The sequence below is a fragment of the Alosa sapidissima genome, chromosome 9 (genome assembly GCF_018492685.1).
Source record: "Alosa sapidissima isolate fAloSap1 chromosome 9, fAloSap1.pri, whole genome shotgun sequence".
Classification (NCBI taxonomy): Eukaryota; Metazoa; Chordata; class Actinopteri; order Clupeiformes; family Clupeidae; genus Alosa; species Alosa sapidissima.
Genome location: NC_055965.1, coordinates 30,397,300 through 30,411,524, shown reverse-complemented (window position 1 = coordinate 30,411,524; position 14,225 = coordinate 30,397,300). Strand labels below are relative to the sequence as shown.

The window sequence follows — 14,225 nt, the reverse complement described above, 5'->3', positions numbered from 1 at the left end:
TAATATGCTGCTTGTTTGTCAGGATACTTTTTCACTGATTTATTTTAAAAATATGAGCTATGAGTGTGAATGTTATATATTCCATCCCCTAATTCTGTTTTACTGGTTTATTTGACAAATAATCTATATGGATTAGCTCTATAATAACCTTATGTCTGTTTAGGATTGTTTTGAGAGCCTATTGATGTATCTCAGAATAAAGTAATGTCCACAACATTAGTGATGTTTTTTTTGTGTGTTAATGTATTTTACTTAACTCATTAAATGTTGCTGAATACTCATGAACACATGTCTCTAATAGCCACAATAGGAGTAATTTTAGCAACACCGTATTTTGTGTGGCCCATAACGACCCAGTGGATCATGAAAACGTGCCAAAATTCACATTCCTTGCTTGATGTTGGTACATTAATCCCATTCAGATTGCCACTTATCTGTGATGTAAGAGTTCAGTATAGGTTTAAGGTCTGGGGCACGGATTTGACATTCTGTGACTTCTTCATTGAGGGCTTGCTTAGCAGCACTGTCCGCTTTCTCATTTCCCCTCAGACCAACATGGCCTGGGACAGAGCAAAAAACTACACTGAAGTTCTGGTTCTTTAGACGTTGTAGTTGATCAAGCTCAGCTTTGGTTGTACTTTTTGCGTGACATTAAAGCCTACTGGAAAGATTTTTAATTGCAATTTAATTTAATGCAATTTACTTTTACGATTAAATAAAATGTATTTATCCCTCTCACCCATAGTTTTCTATTTATTTACAAATGTACATAGGCCTACTGTAATTACATTTATACATAGTTATTCTACTGATCTTCATACTACTCTTATGATGTTGTTTCTGCACTACAATGACACTGTTTCCACACTGCACATAGCTGTATGTTATGTACATATCTGTTATGTCATATTGAATATCCATAATTATTCTGTTTTATTATATTCTGTTAATACACTTCATATATCTATATTATTATTTCTGCTATTATACTGTTACTGCTACATCTACATACATTATTCTACTTATTGTATGAGGTAACTGCTAATACACTGCACATATTTATATTTAATTCATATTACTCTAAACCACCTTCTGTAAATCAACTGTATACTACTGTCTACATTGCACTATATTTCTTGACCTGTCTCTGTATATTTCATCACCTTTCTATACTTTGCATCACATTGAATGCATACTGTAGGCTACATGAATCACAGCTAAGATCTTTGGTTGATATGAAGGCCAGTCGTTCTAAATGGATGGTTGCTATGGCCAAAGGCCAGTTCTCTGCCGTTATCAAGCGGGCATCTTATCTTATTTGAAGCATCTCTATTTTACTTAGCCTACTTCCATACAGCGAGTCCCATTAAGAAGTGGCCACTTCATTCACACTTATCGTGATCCACGCAGCAACATTATTAAACTAATCTGTCACCATATGCCTATGCCAACGTTTGCAAGGAGGAGAACATTTTAATTTGATTCACAATGAAACGTTACATTTAATGTACATGTTGACAATGAGTAGGCTAGTTTTGGTTGTTGTTGGTGGGGTTACTGCATCCCTTAGTTATGCCTACAATGCAAAATTGTTTCCTCCGATTGTTAACTCCTGCAGACGCATTTCAAAACATCGTGACGTGAAATGCCACCACAAAAAATTGTTCGGTCTTAGTGAGTTAGGAGTCTTCGCGACTTTTAAGCTGTCACAGACTCAGGCGCTACTTTTAGGGCTAAAATGCTTCCTGAATTACTCTTAGTAAAAAAAAAAGGAGTCCTAAAGTTAGAGTACAAGCATCTAATATCAAATGGCCATGGCATCACGCTAAGCAACATAAATCCCATACAGCAACATCTCCCTAGCTTCTAGCCACACAAGAAATGAATAATGTTAAATCTCTGCTTAGCATGCTTCTCCGCTTAGCATTATAATAACAGAAGGGGCACATTTATGTTGACCACTACCATATGACTCATTATATCTGTAACTGTATAAAACACTTACTTTCATAAAGGACGCACACCATCCAGCACACACATGGAAACCGATATTTTAGGCACTTGGCCACAACGAACTCAAAACGTGTCTCTCTGAAGCTCTGTTCTAGAATCTTTGCTCTGTTGTTCCCAGAGTTGCTAGGCAAAAACAAATAAACGAAATGAGAGTCTTTGATACCAATGGTATCAAAAGTGTACGAGTGATTACGAATGGATGTGTGTGGTTTGCAATTAGAATAAACAATAAATAACATTTCCAATAATTTCCCATGATAAATTACATATTTGCACCTTACTTACTTATGAAGCTCACTAATGCCACCGTATTTAGTAAAATGTAATACAACGTTGCCACCTAGCGTTCAGATGTATTTAACATTAACGTGACATTGCTTGCTTATTCTTTCGTCAACTCCATGCTTTTAAGAAAACAATCTTTTTATCATAGTTCCCTCTTCAATGAGCGATTACCAGCTCGTTTTTGTAACAGAGATAGCTGTTTATTGTCCCTAGGTTTACAGAAACACCTATTCATATTAATACGTAGCCTATGGAGTGCTGCCGACCACTGTTCATTACATGGCCCAGAATGCCTTGCATGTCTTTACAACAAAACAACACAGTAAAACCTAAATGCCCATAAACATATGCATTTGCATACTTGTAACATTTTTAATAATACTCTCCCATCATGATATTTAACAATAATGAAAAATTTAATTTGAACACTGTCAATGTGAAAATAACTGCACTAAGTCAGCAATAAATAGCTAATGTTATCCACACCATTTCAGTTTGTAAGTCCATACTATCCCATGGCAGAAGGATTTCATGACTGGGCAGGGTTGCCCGGTGACATTGTGCATACTTGCAAGGCATTGTGACAGATGTACCAGTACAACTGCAAATGTGGAAGGTGATAGTTACCAAATACAGGTGGGTGGTTTGCCAAAAGATGGAAACTTTTGGAATGTTTTCTCTTTTTTTTTTTAGCTTATGCACCCTCACATTGGAGTCCCGAGTTCAAATACAACATTTGGTATCAATATGTGACAGTGTTCCTGAGATATGGACGACTTCCTGTTTCGGAGCTTTGCCGCCGATTTCGTTTGGCTGTGACGGGCAAACGCTTTCGAAAATCAAAAATCCTTCTGGTAACTTTTGTGAGGCTTGGTCCAAGGATGATGTACGTCAAGTTTGTGACCTGTGAAAATTTAGTTTCGCTTTCTGTTCAATCCAATATGGCGGACGAGCGACACGCCCACCTGACGTCATCTTCGCGACCAACTTACACCGGTACTCACCGGACGCTTTAAAGTTGGAACGGTGTCTCTGTCTCAAAGGGCCTAGGCGCTAGAGCTGACAAAAAATTAGGGAGACGGGAAAAATAAAACTTAAGAAGAACAATAAGTGTGCTGCTTTGCAAGCACACTTAATTATTGTTAAATATCATGATGGGAGAGTATTATTAAAAATGTTACAAGTATGCAAATGCATATGTTTACGGGCATTTCGGTTTTACTGTGTTGTTTTGTTGTAAAGACATGCAAGGCATTCTGGGCCATGTAATGAACAGTGGTCGGCAGCACTCCACACATATTAATATGAATAGGTGTTTCCTTAAACCTAGGGACAATAAACAGCTATCTCTGTTACAAAAATGAGTAATCGCTCCTTGAAGAGGGAACTATGATAAAAAGATTGTTTTCCTAAAAGCATGGAGTTGACGAAAGAATAAGAAATGTCACGTTAATGTTAAATAGCCTACATCTAAACGCTAGGGGTGGCAACGTTGTATTACATTTCACTAAATACTTTGTGAGCTTCACAAGTAAGGAAGGTGCAAATATTATGTATTTATCATGGGAAATTATTGGAAATGTTATTTCTTGTTTATTCTATTCGTAATCACACGTACACCTTTAATACCTTGAAAATACTCTCATTTCGTTTATTTGATGTTGCCTAGCAATGCAGCCTTCAGAGCAAATGAGTCATGTTGTAGTGGTCAACATAAATGTGCCCCTTCTGTTATTAGAATGCTAAGCGGAGAAGCATGCTAAGCAGAGATTTAGTGTCATTAATTTCTTGTGTGGTTAGCTATAGGGAGGAGATGTATGTTGCTATTGGGATTTATGTTGTTTACCGTAATGCCATGGTCATTTGATATGATATGCTTGCACTCGTAACTTCGTCACTTGTAACTTTAGGACTGCTATTTAGCACTTTGCCCTAAAAGTAGCACCTAAGTCTGTGACAGCTTAAAAGAAGTGGCGAGGACTCCTAACTCCTAACGCGATGTTTTGAAATGCATCTACTATTGTCTACAGGAGCTTCCAATCGCGAGGGAACTTGCATTGTAGGCATAACTAAGGGATGCAATAACACCACCAACAACCAAAACTAGCCTACTCATTGTCAACATGTACATTAAATGTAACGTTTCATGTAAATCAAATTAAAATGTTTTCTTTGCAAACGTAGGCATAGGCATATGGTGACAGATTAATTTAATAATGCTGCTGTGTGAATCAAGGTAAGCGCGAATGAAGTGGCCACTTCTTAATGGGACCCACTGTATGGAAGTGGGCTAAGTAAAATAGAGATGTTTCAAATAAGATCAGGTTAATCAGAATTCTACGACATGCCCGCTTGACAACGGCAGAGATAGAACTGGCCTTTGGCCATATCAACCATCCATTTAGAATGATTGGCCTTCATAGCAACCAAAGATCTGAGCTGTTTTGCAATGTGAGGCACAGTATAGGTGATGAAATATACAGAGACAGGTCAAGAAATATAGTGCAATGTAGACAGTAGTATACAGTTGATTTACAGACGGTGGTTTAGAGTAATATGAAGTATTCCTTTATTCTGAGATACATCTGAGGTAGGCTACATCAATAGGCTCTCAAAACAACTCCAGGCTCACAAAACAATCTCAAACAGACTTAAGGTCTTTATAGAGCAAATCCATATAGATTATTTGTCAAAAAAACATAATTTGTTGGATGGAATATATAACATTCACACTCATAGCTCATATTTTAAAAAATAAATCAGTGATAAAGTATCCTGACCAACAAGCAGCTTTTTAATGCCTTGGTCATATTTCATCATTTCAATTCCTCTGTAGGTTACCTGATAGCCCAGTTTGAGAGGCGCAAGACGCGTGACATTATTTATTTTTGCAGCCAATCACTGCTGTCATTTTATTTTATTGATTTGATCTCAGTCATAGAAGCTAAATTCGAAGGCAGGCCAAAGGTAAAATCCAACGAACCGCATTCAACCCGCAAGCCAATAGTTGAATAGCCCTCTCCTAGAGCTTTTGAGATATTGCCACTGCTCCAACACTGAAAGGCACTGTTACAATGCCTGGATCAAGCCAGGTTCAGCATAGCGTATGCCACTGTCTGCTCACGTTGGTGACCGGACCAGGGCAAGCATGCACTTTCGCAGTTCCCGCCGGAAATGCAGTCTAGTTTAGCATGCTAATTCAGGTTGATATCTCTGCAGCACTATACCTTGTCATTTTTTAATGACATCATCGCCCTTATATGAATGACGACGTTCACACATAAACTATAACGATAACGACATGAAGAAAGATATCGTGGGGGATCACTTTCAGAGCGATTTTCAGAACAATAAAAAGCTAATAGCCAATCAGAACCCATCGAATTTTAACCGTCACATTCATTAACACAAGGAGAGACTTTGTTTATCATTCTTCAGTGTGAACGATTTTATCGTTATGGTTATAGTTATCGTTATCATTCTTGGTGTGAATAGGCCTTTAAGGGTTAAGAACTTTGCCTGTTACAGTGTCTCGCTGTAGGAGCTAACTTGGAGCTCTCACACTAACTTAGTACCTGTTCAATCTGGCAAAGACTCTTGGATTCCTTAAATTATTATTGTAGTTCTACCTTGTTGTAAATAAATGTATATTTGCAGTAGTGTATTTATTTATTGGTTTATTTGATAGGGACCATGCATATTAATGAACATTGTATAAAAAACACCATGCAAATATGCCAGAATTAGTACAAATAACTACTTTTCATCTGCAGTCCCTAGGCAGGTGACATATAGGACACAACATATAGATAGCCAGCAGTCATACAGCACTCACACACTAAAATTAAACACATAATGGTGACGTATGCATTAACAGAATAAGCAAAACACAACAGACAAACAAAACAAAACAGAAATACATGAAGACAAGGACATTATTCATCCACCTGTATACATTCAATTGATAGTGAAAGTGTGTGGGTGAAATTACATGTGTGGCAGTTAAAGGTGAGTACTATAGACTATACTACTTAAACGGCACCGACAATCAAAAAATCCAGTGGAAACATGGCAGAAGTGTGTAGGCCAATCTACCCACCAGCTTTTTCTACTTTGTCACCTACAGAGTTTGACAGGTACGATCTTTCAAAACGCCATGTTATTTCCCATAGACATTTGGCGACCGAAGGTTGGATGGATACGGAAGTTACGGAGGCGGGACTTATTCTGGAGAGGTCTATTACCCCAATCAGTATGTTGGGCTAAACCATTGTAGAGGGGTGAAGGTCTATACCATTATGCCCACACAGCTAAAATATCCCAATATAAAGACACATACATACCAGGGCTCCGAACCGGTTCAAGGAACGAAAACAAAAACCGAAAACGAACGGAATTTTACGAGGAACGGAAACGAAAACAAAATGCTCTTCAACTGTTCCGGAACAGAATCCACAAAACCGGTTAATAACGTTTTTTTTTCGTTCTCTATATATTTTATAAAATTTCAAAAGCAAAAGCATATCCTATGTCAGGGAGACTATTTCCGGTTGTGCGAAAAACAAGCCCGCATCTACACTGTTAATGTGAGATAACAAGGCACTATATAGCCAACTACTGTAGGCGAACAGCCTAATAATTTGGTTTCTGCAGTTTGAAAAAAAAAAACAAATAAATGGACCTTTGGTCCAAATGTGTATATTTTGTCTTACTGTTGTAATGTAACCTATCCGTCTGCCACTTCGGATCTTAGGCCAGCTCGTAGCGTAGGCTACTGAAACTGATTTGGAAATTGTTTGTAGCCTATGCGTAATAGCCTATTTTGCCTGTCCACGCCTTGTCGTTTTAAAGTCGGGATTTGAAATGTTTGCGCAATTATAGCCTATTCTATGTAGAAGAGTTAAACAGGAAATTTGAGATAGGCTTGTCAGCAACAGACAGGTTCGTTTATAAACAGGGTTGGAATTATAGCGCAAGCCTTTGAAGATCTCCATATGGATAAAACTTAGGCTACAACCAGGTAAGGAGTTTAGCACGTATCCAGAAATATTTTTGATAAGAAATTATTTATAGGCATAGGTTAGGCCTATAGTAAGTCTGTAGGCTATGGGATGGATAGCCCATCTGAATGTTTTTGGATGCCGCCTGTGATTTATTATTTTTGGGCATAGCTACGATATAGGCTAAATCAAGAGGAAATAATGAGTATGTCTATTCTAAGGTAAAGTCCACAAAAATAGACTTGATAGGCCCACCAAACACTGCCGGAACTTTAAGAACGAACGATATTTTGCGTTCCGAACCGGTTCAGGACCGATATGTTGGTGGCGGAACGCATGCAAGAACGAAAACGTTAAACATAGGCCTACCTGAACCGTTCGGAACGGAACGTTTGAAAAATAATTTCGTTTTCAAGCCCTGATACATACACAAGAAATAAACAGCAATAAAACAAACGTTTATCAGTATACGCATTGAGTGAAGCTCCTATCCTCACTCTAAAAGTTTAGCAGTAAACGCATTGAGTGAAGCCTGCTCCCATCCTCACTTACTTTAACACAGCGAGTTATCGGCATGTCGACATGAGCACCACTGAATGTAAACAGTGCTTATTCACGTGCAATTCCTTCCCATAATTCCTTGCCAGTCTGGTTTCATTTAGGTCATGACATTGACTTTTTATTTGAAACCAGCAATCTAACAGGTAAGACAGAGGAGGCATTATATCAACATCGTCAGATGGTTTTATTTTTCTGCACAATGTTTACAGGTCGGCACCGTGATGATCTAAACTTACACACTTACAAAAGTAAATATTGGAGCTTTCTTTGTTCATTACCCACAATCCCCTCCTACTCCCCCATGTTTAATTTCACACCTCCTCCCCACCCCCACCTGCTCTCCTTTGTGGAGTGTCGGCATCTGTCACTGATTGGTTAGATGATTTCAATGGGTCAGAGAGAAAACGCACTATAATTTGCATCAAAGAGGAACCTGTCACTGATTGGTTAGATCATTTCAATGGGTCAGAGAGAAAACGCATTATAATGTGCATCAAAGAGGAACCTGTCACTGATTGGTTAGATCATTTCAATGGGTCAGAGAGAAAAAGTGTTGTATAAATACCGAGTCAAGTCAGATTTCAGAGCTCACATGTTCAAAGGTAGGCATGGGGATGTTTTATCAAAGTCCTTTTAGGCCCTCCACTCGGCGGCTATATCGCAACACTTTTTGGGCACTCATCGTGCATCCTATTCGGCAGAAATGCACGTGCGCAAGGCTTTACGACACCAATCTTGCTCCAGCGGCGAGTTCACAACACATGATTGGCACAATGTCTTCACAACACACCATATGATTGGCTCAATGTATTCACATGTCGACGTTTTGCCAAAGAAGGGGTGGGATATGCATAGACAATTGCCGTTACAAACCCCATGCATTTCTATGGAGGATTTTTTGAGTGTTGTGTCTCCTCATTAGAAAGTCTCTGGTTTTATTTAACAAACATATTTGCACCTGCTTACTTTGTAAGAAAATATTTGCGTTTTCTTTTTGTCCGTTACCCCATCCCCTCCTACTCCAGCAAATTTGTATTTTACACCTCTACCCTCCTTTGTGGAGTACCTGCAAGTTGTCATCTATCCAAACTTTAAAAAGGCCTTGGCCAATTAAAGGGTTCAGGATCAACTCAAACCAAACATTTGTTTCTTTTAGTTTCAGTTTTGTTTTAGTTAGGGTCAAGACCAAATGTTGTCCACCCCTGCTCTCAACATACACACTTATATGGAATAGGTATGGAAGCTTTCTTTCTTAATTACCCACAACCCCCTCCTTCTCCCCCCACCTTTCATTTCACACCTCCACCTACCCTCATTTGTGGAGTGTCTGCAAGTGCATCTGTGGCCAATCCCATTGGATGCTCTATCATTCTAATTTACATCATAAAGGTTCCCGTCACTGATTGGTCAGATTATCCTAATAGGTCCTAAAAGCATTATATAAACACCAGAGTGAAGTCAGATTTCTGAGCCCTTGTTTAGCGGTGGGCAAGAGGATCATCTAAACATATAACATATTTGTTTGCAATCGTTTGCTTTTTAATTTGAGGATGCTGTAAACTAATAACATTTGCTGGCAATTGTTCACATTTTATTCATTCAATTGATATAATATTTGACTGAACTGGAGACTGAAATGTCAGGATTTGCTGAACCAACACCCCTGCCCATGCAAACATGTTTGCAGTTCAAAAAATAGAAAACCCTGGACTGGATCATGACTGCAAGACTGAAACAAACATATCACCAACCTTTAACTGCGAAGAACAACTGTCTCCACTGATGGAAATAATCCAGGATGAAGACTCTGAATTCAGAAAAGTTATTTAGAAAGACTCTTATCCTACGGGTAAGTTGCTAATTTGTTGTTTGTATTGTGTAAATCTTGATAGAAACACACTAACAAAATTGGAATAATATGAATAATTGGTATATCATTTCCCCCACCTTTCTTCTATAAATCATCACCAAATAAACAAAGATGAGATGAGACATGCCAAGGTAAAGGCACATCATTGCACTGAGTGTGGAAAAGCATTTTCTAAAATGAATCTTCTGAAGTCACACCTGAGGATCCACACAGGAGAAAAGCCGTATCAGTGCTCTGACTGTGGAAAGGCATTTAGTCGAATGTATCATCTCAAGGAACACCAGAGGATCCACACAGGAGAAAAGCCATATCAGTGTACTACATGTGGGAAGAGTTTCAAGACTAAGGCAGTGGTCAACGCCCATCAGCGCACACATACAGGAGAAAAGCCACATCAGTGCTCTGACTGTGGACAGGCCTTTAGTCGAAAGGCTCATCTAAAGGAACACCGGAAGACCCACACAGGAGAAAAGCCGTATCAGTGCACTAACTGTGGGAAGAGTTTCAAGACCAAAGCAGAAGTCAACACCCATCAGCGTACACATACAGGAGAAAAGCCGTATCAGTGCTTTGACTGTGGAAAGGTCTTTAGCCAGATGTCTCATCTCCAGGCACACCAGAGGATCCACACAGAAGAAAAGCTGCATCAGTGCTCTGACTGTGGAAAGGCCTTTAGTTATAAATCATCCTTCCAGGACCACCATAACATCCACACAGGAGAGAAGCCGTATCAGTGTACTACATGCGGAAGTGCCTTTAGTCATAAAACAACCCTCCGAGAACACCAGCAGATCCACACAGGAGTAAAGCCGTATCAGTGTACTACATGTGGGAAGAGTTTCAGAAGTAGGTCAGATGTAACCTTCCATCAACACACACATACAGGAGGAAAGCCGCATCAGTGCTCTGACTGTGGAAAGGCCTTTAGTCAAACATCTACTCTAACAAAACACCTGAAGATCCACACAGGAGAAAAGCCGCATCAGTGCTCTGACTGTGGAAAGGCCTTTACTCGAATATGTAGTTTCCAGGAACACCAGAGGATCCACACAGGAGAAAAGCCGTATCAGTGTATTATATGTGGGAAGGCCTTCAGTCAAAGGTCTACTCTAATGCGACACAAGAAGATCCACACCAGATAAAATTTGTATCAGTGCCCCGACTGTGGAAAGGCCTTTAGTCAATTATCTAATCTCCAGGCACATCAGAAGATCCACACAGGAGAACAAAACAGGCAGGTCAACACCCTATTTTCACCCTAAAAACCTATCAGACAGGTCAATGCTTCAGCGCACAGGAGAAGAGACGTATCAGTATTCTGACTGTTGAAATGCCTTTAGCCAAAGGTATTCTTTAATGAAACACCAGAAGGGTCCATAAATGAGAAGGCCGTATCCGTGTTTTGACTGTCGAAAAGTATCTAGTCTGTGGAAAGGCCTTTTCTCAAGTGTCCAGTCCAGTGAAAACACCAGAGTATCAGCATGTCATAAATGGGAATATTTCCAGTCAGAACTCTTTTTTTTAAGTATATTTTTTGGGCTTTTTATGCCTTTAATTGACAGGATAGTGGAGAATGACAGGAAACGAGTGGGAGTGAGAGTCGGGGTGGGATCCGGAAAGGACCACGGGGCGGGAATCGAACCCAGGTCGCTGGCGTATGGTGCTGGTGCCACGGCTCTTAAGGTCCATCAGAAAGTACACACTAGAATCAAATATCACCAATACTGAATTTGCTGAAATTGTATTTTTTTGTGAAATGGAAAGTCAAGGTTTACCAAAACATGTGTTAGTGCATAAATGCAAACAGGTGAAAATGCTGTGAAGATTGCTGTTTCTAGTTTGGGAAGACTTTAGATCAAATGTTTAATCTACTTCCATATCAGAAGTGTTACTGAACTGGGGCCGTATTCACAAAGCCTTTTATCTTACCACTAGGAGTACTCCTAAATCGCACTAAAAGATTTTAGCTAGGAGTTTTCTCTTAAAAGTTATTCAGAAAGCCTTTCAGACCTACTCTTAGTAAGGAAAAATGACAACTCCTAAACTAAGAGTGAGTCTTCGTTGCTATGGATGACGTCATTACTCATGCACAAGCTTGACTGAAGTGACCACCTTGATTGGCTGATGATTGTAACGCATTCCAAACACCTCCCTTACGATGATGAGTGACAGGTGACAGGTCTGAGAATGTGTGCGCTACACAAGTAGTGCGAAGGACGGAAGATGATGAATAACTGAATAAAAAGGCCTAGCCTAAATGAATAAAGAGTAGGCTAAGGCAAAACAAATAGCCTAGTAGCCTAATGAAACATAGGCCTACGGATTGATGCAGTAGGCTATCTTTGCAACATTGTAAAATTAATCTGTCACCATATGCCTACGTATGCAAAGAGGAGAACATTTTAATTGGATTCACAATGAAACGTTACATTTGATTTACATGTTAACAATGAGTAATTTTGGTTGTTGTTGGTGGCGTTATTGCATCCCTTTTATGAATGCAAAATTGTTCCCTCGCGATTGGGAAGCTCCTGTTGCCGCATAGGCTACACATTTCAAAACATCGCAACGTGAAATGTCACAAAAAGCTGTTTGTGAATAGGTCTTAGTGAGTTAGGAGTCCTCTCGACTTTTAAGCTGTCCCAGACTTAGGTGCTACTTTTAGGTCTAAAATGCTTCGTGAATTACTTTTAGTGAAAAAAATTAGGAGTCCTAAAGTTAGGAGTGACACGCCCATTATTTTTAGGAGTTGCTCCTAAATTCGCCACTTATGAGCTACTTTTAGCATTAAAATTCTTTGTGAATACGGCCCCTGAACAGTGATCACATTCACATGATTGTAAATCATGTTTGTAAACAACAAACTGAATGAATCCAAAGGCCAAATCAGAAAATGCAAGAGAAATACTTCATGAAATCAGACATTCTGGATAAAACTACAATAATACATTTATTTTATATAGCGCCTTTCTCAAACCCAAGGTCGCTTAAGACCAGTATTGGGAACGTTAACTTTAAAAAAGTAATTAGTTATAGTTACTCACTACTTGTTCCAAAAAGTAACTGAGTTAGTAACTGAATTACTCTATGATAAGAGTAACTCGTTACGAGGGAAATTAACGATTTGCATTACTGTTACAAAAAAAAAGTTGCTATATGTCAAAGAATTTGGATTTTTTGAGCAGTTTTGAACAGCGCAGTTGAAATGACTAGAACAGACAGGTGTTTGTAGGCTACATAACTTTCGATATGTATTAGATAGATAGATAGATAGATAGATAGATACTTTATTGATCCCCAAGAAGAAATTCAAGATATTGCACATCGACAGACCTACGATTGACTTCAGCCTGTGTCATAGGTTTTTGTTGTGAGGCAGAAAGATCTAGCTTTTGCTGCTTGGAGGACTTTGCTCCGAGTCCTTCTTTGCTAGTGGATGGCGAGCTATCATCTGTGGTGGAGGTATCAGTGTTTTTGGCCACTAGCTTTAGATGCGTGTGTGAGATGCTTCATTAAATTAGAGTTGCTTACAACAGATGTCGACAAACTCTTTGCTCCTGGACATAATGTACACATTACATGCAAGTTCTTGCCTTGATTAATTTGAAGTAGTGCTTATATCTCCACCTTGAAAATTCCAACTTTTCGGATTGCTCCTGACCTCTGCTGTTTCGTCGAATCTCTATTTTAGCTGTTGCGTATGTGTGTGTGGCACGTGTGCTGGCAAGTGTGTAAAAACACTGGCTCTGATTAGCTATCACGAAACATGACTCTGCCTTAGCCAATCATAATCGCTTACGTCGTTATTAACCCACCTCCTCACTAGCTGTGAGCCAGGGGTGCGTTCGGATTACACAGTTTATTCAATCAATGCATATTAATGCACCGCATTTAACGTCCAGTAACGTTAACGGCGTTGTAACAACGGGAAAAGTAATTAGTTAGATTACACCGTTAGTGAAAAAATAACGTCGTTACCTAACGCCGTTCTTTTAAACGCCGTTATTCCAAACACTGCTTAAGACTACAAACATCATATCATCATCAAAAACCTCTGAACATGAGAGTTCATGAGTGTGATGAGGGATCACAAAGACAATGTTGACTTAATGAATGGATAATGTGGAATGCAAAATGCAATAAAGAAAAATAAATGAAATTATAACAGTCTGGACAGTAGGCTACGTTACCTAGGTTTGAACTAGATAGACCTGGAAGTAGAAACAAGGCTGGCTTTCGCTAATTCTTTGAGGAGGGGGCTGACCATCTGAATAATATGAGTCTTATGAGGCATAAAGGTTATAATCTACAGACATACTCTGTGAACTGTTGCCAAAACATGTATTGCAGCCATTTCACAGCACCTCACAGACATTTGCGCAGGACGTGGATGCTTAAGTGTAGATTTTGCAATGTTCACAATCACAAGTAGGCTTTCTCATGTTTCGTGAAGTTTGAATGACCCACCCCAAGCACATTCAAACCTCTGTAGACTG

General features: G+C 39.2%; 1 pseudogene; it reads left to right on the top strand.

Annotated features, from left to right (window-relative positions):
• The first annotated feature begins 9,905 nt into the window (after positions 1 to 9,905).
• The window catches only part of LOC121718896, a 172,851-nt pseudogene continuing 168,531 nt past the window's right edge, over positions 9,906 to 14,225 (top strand).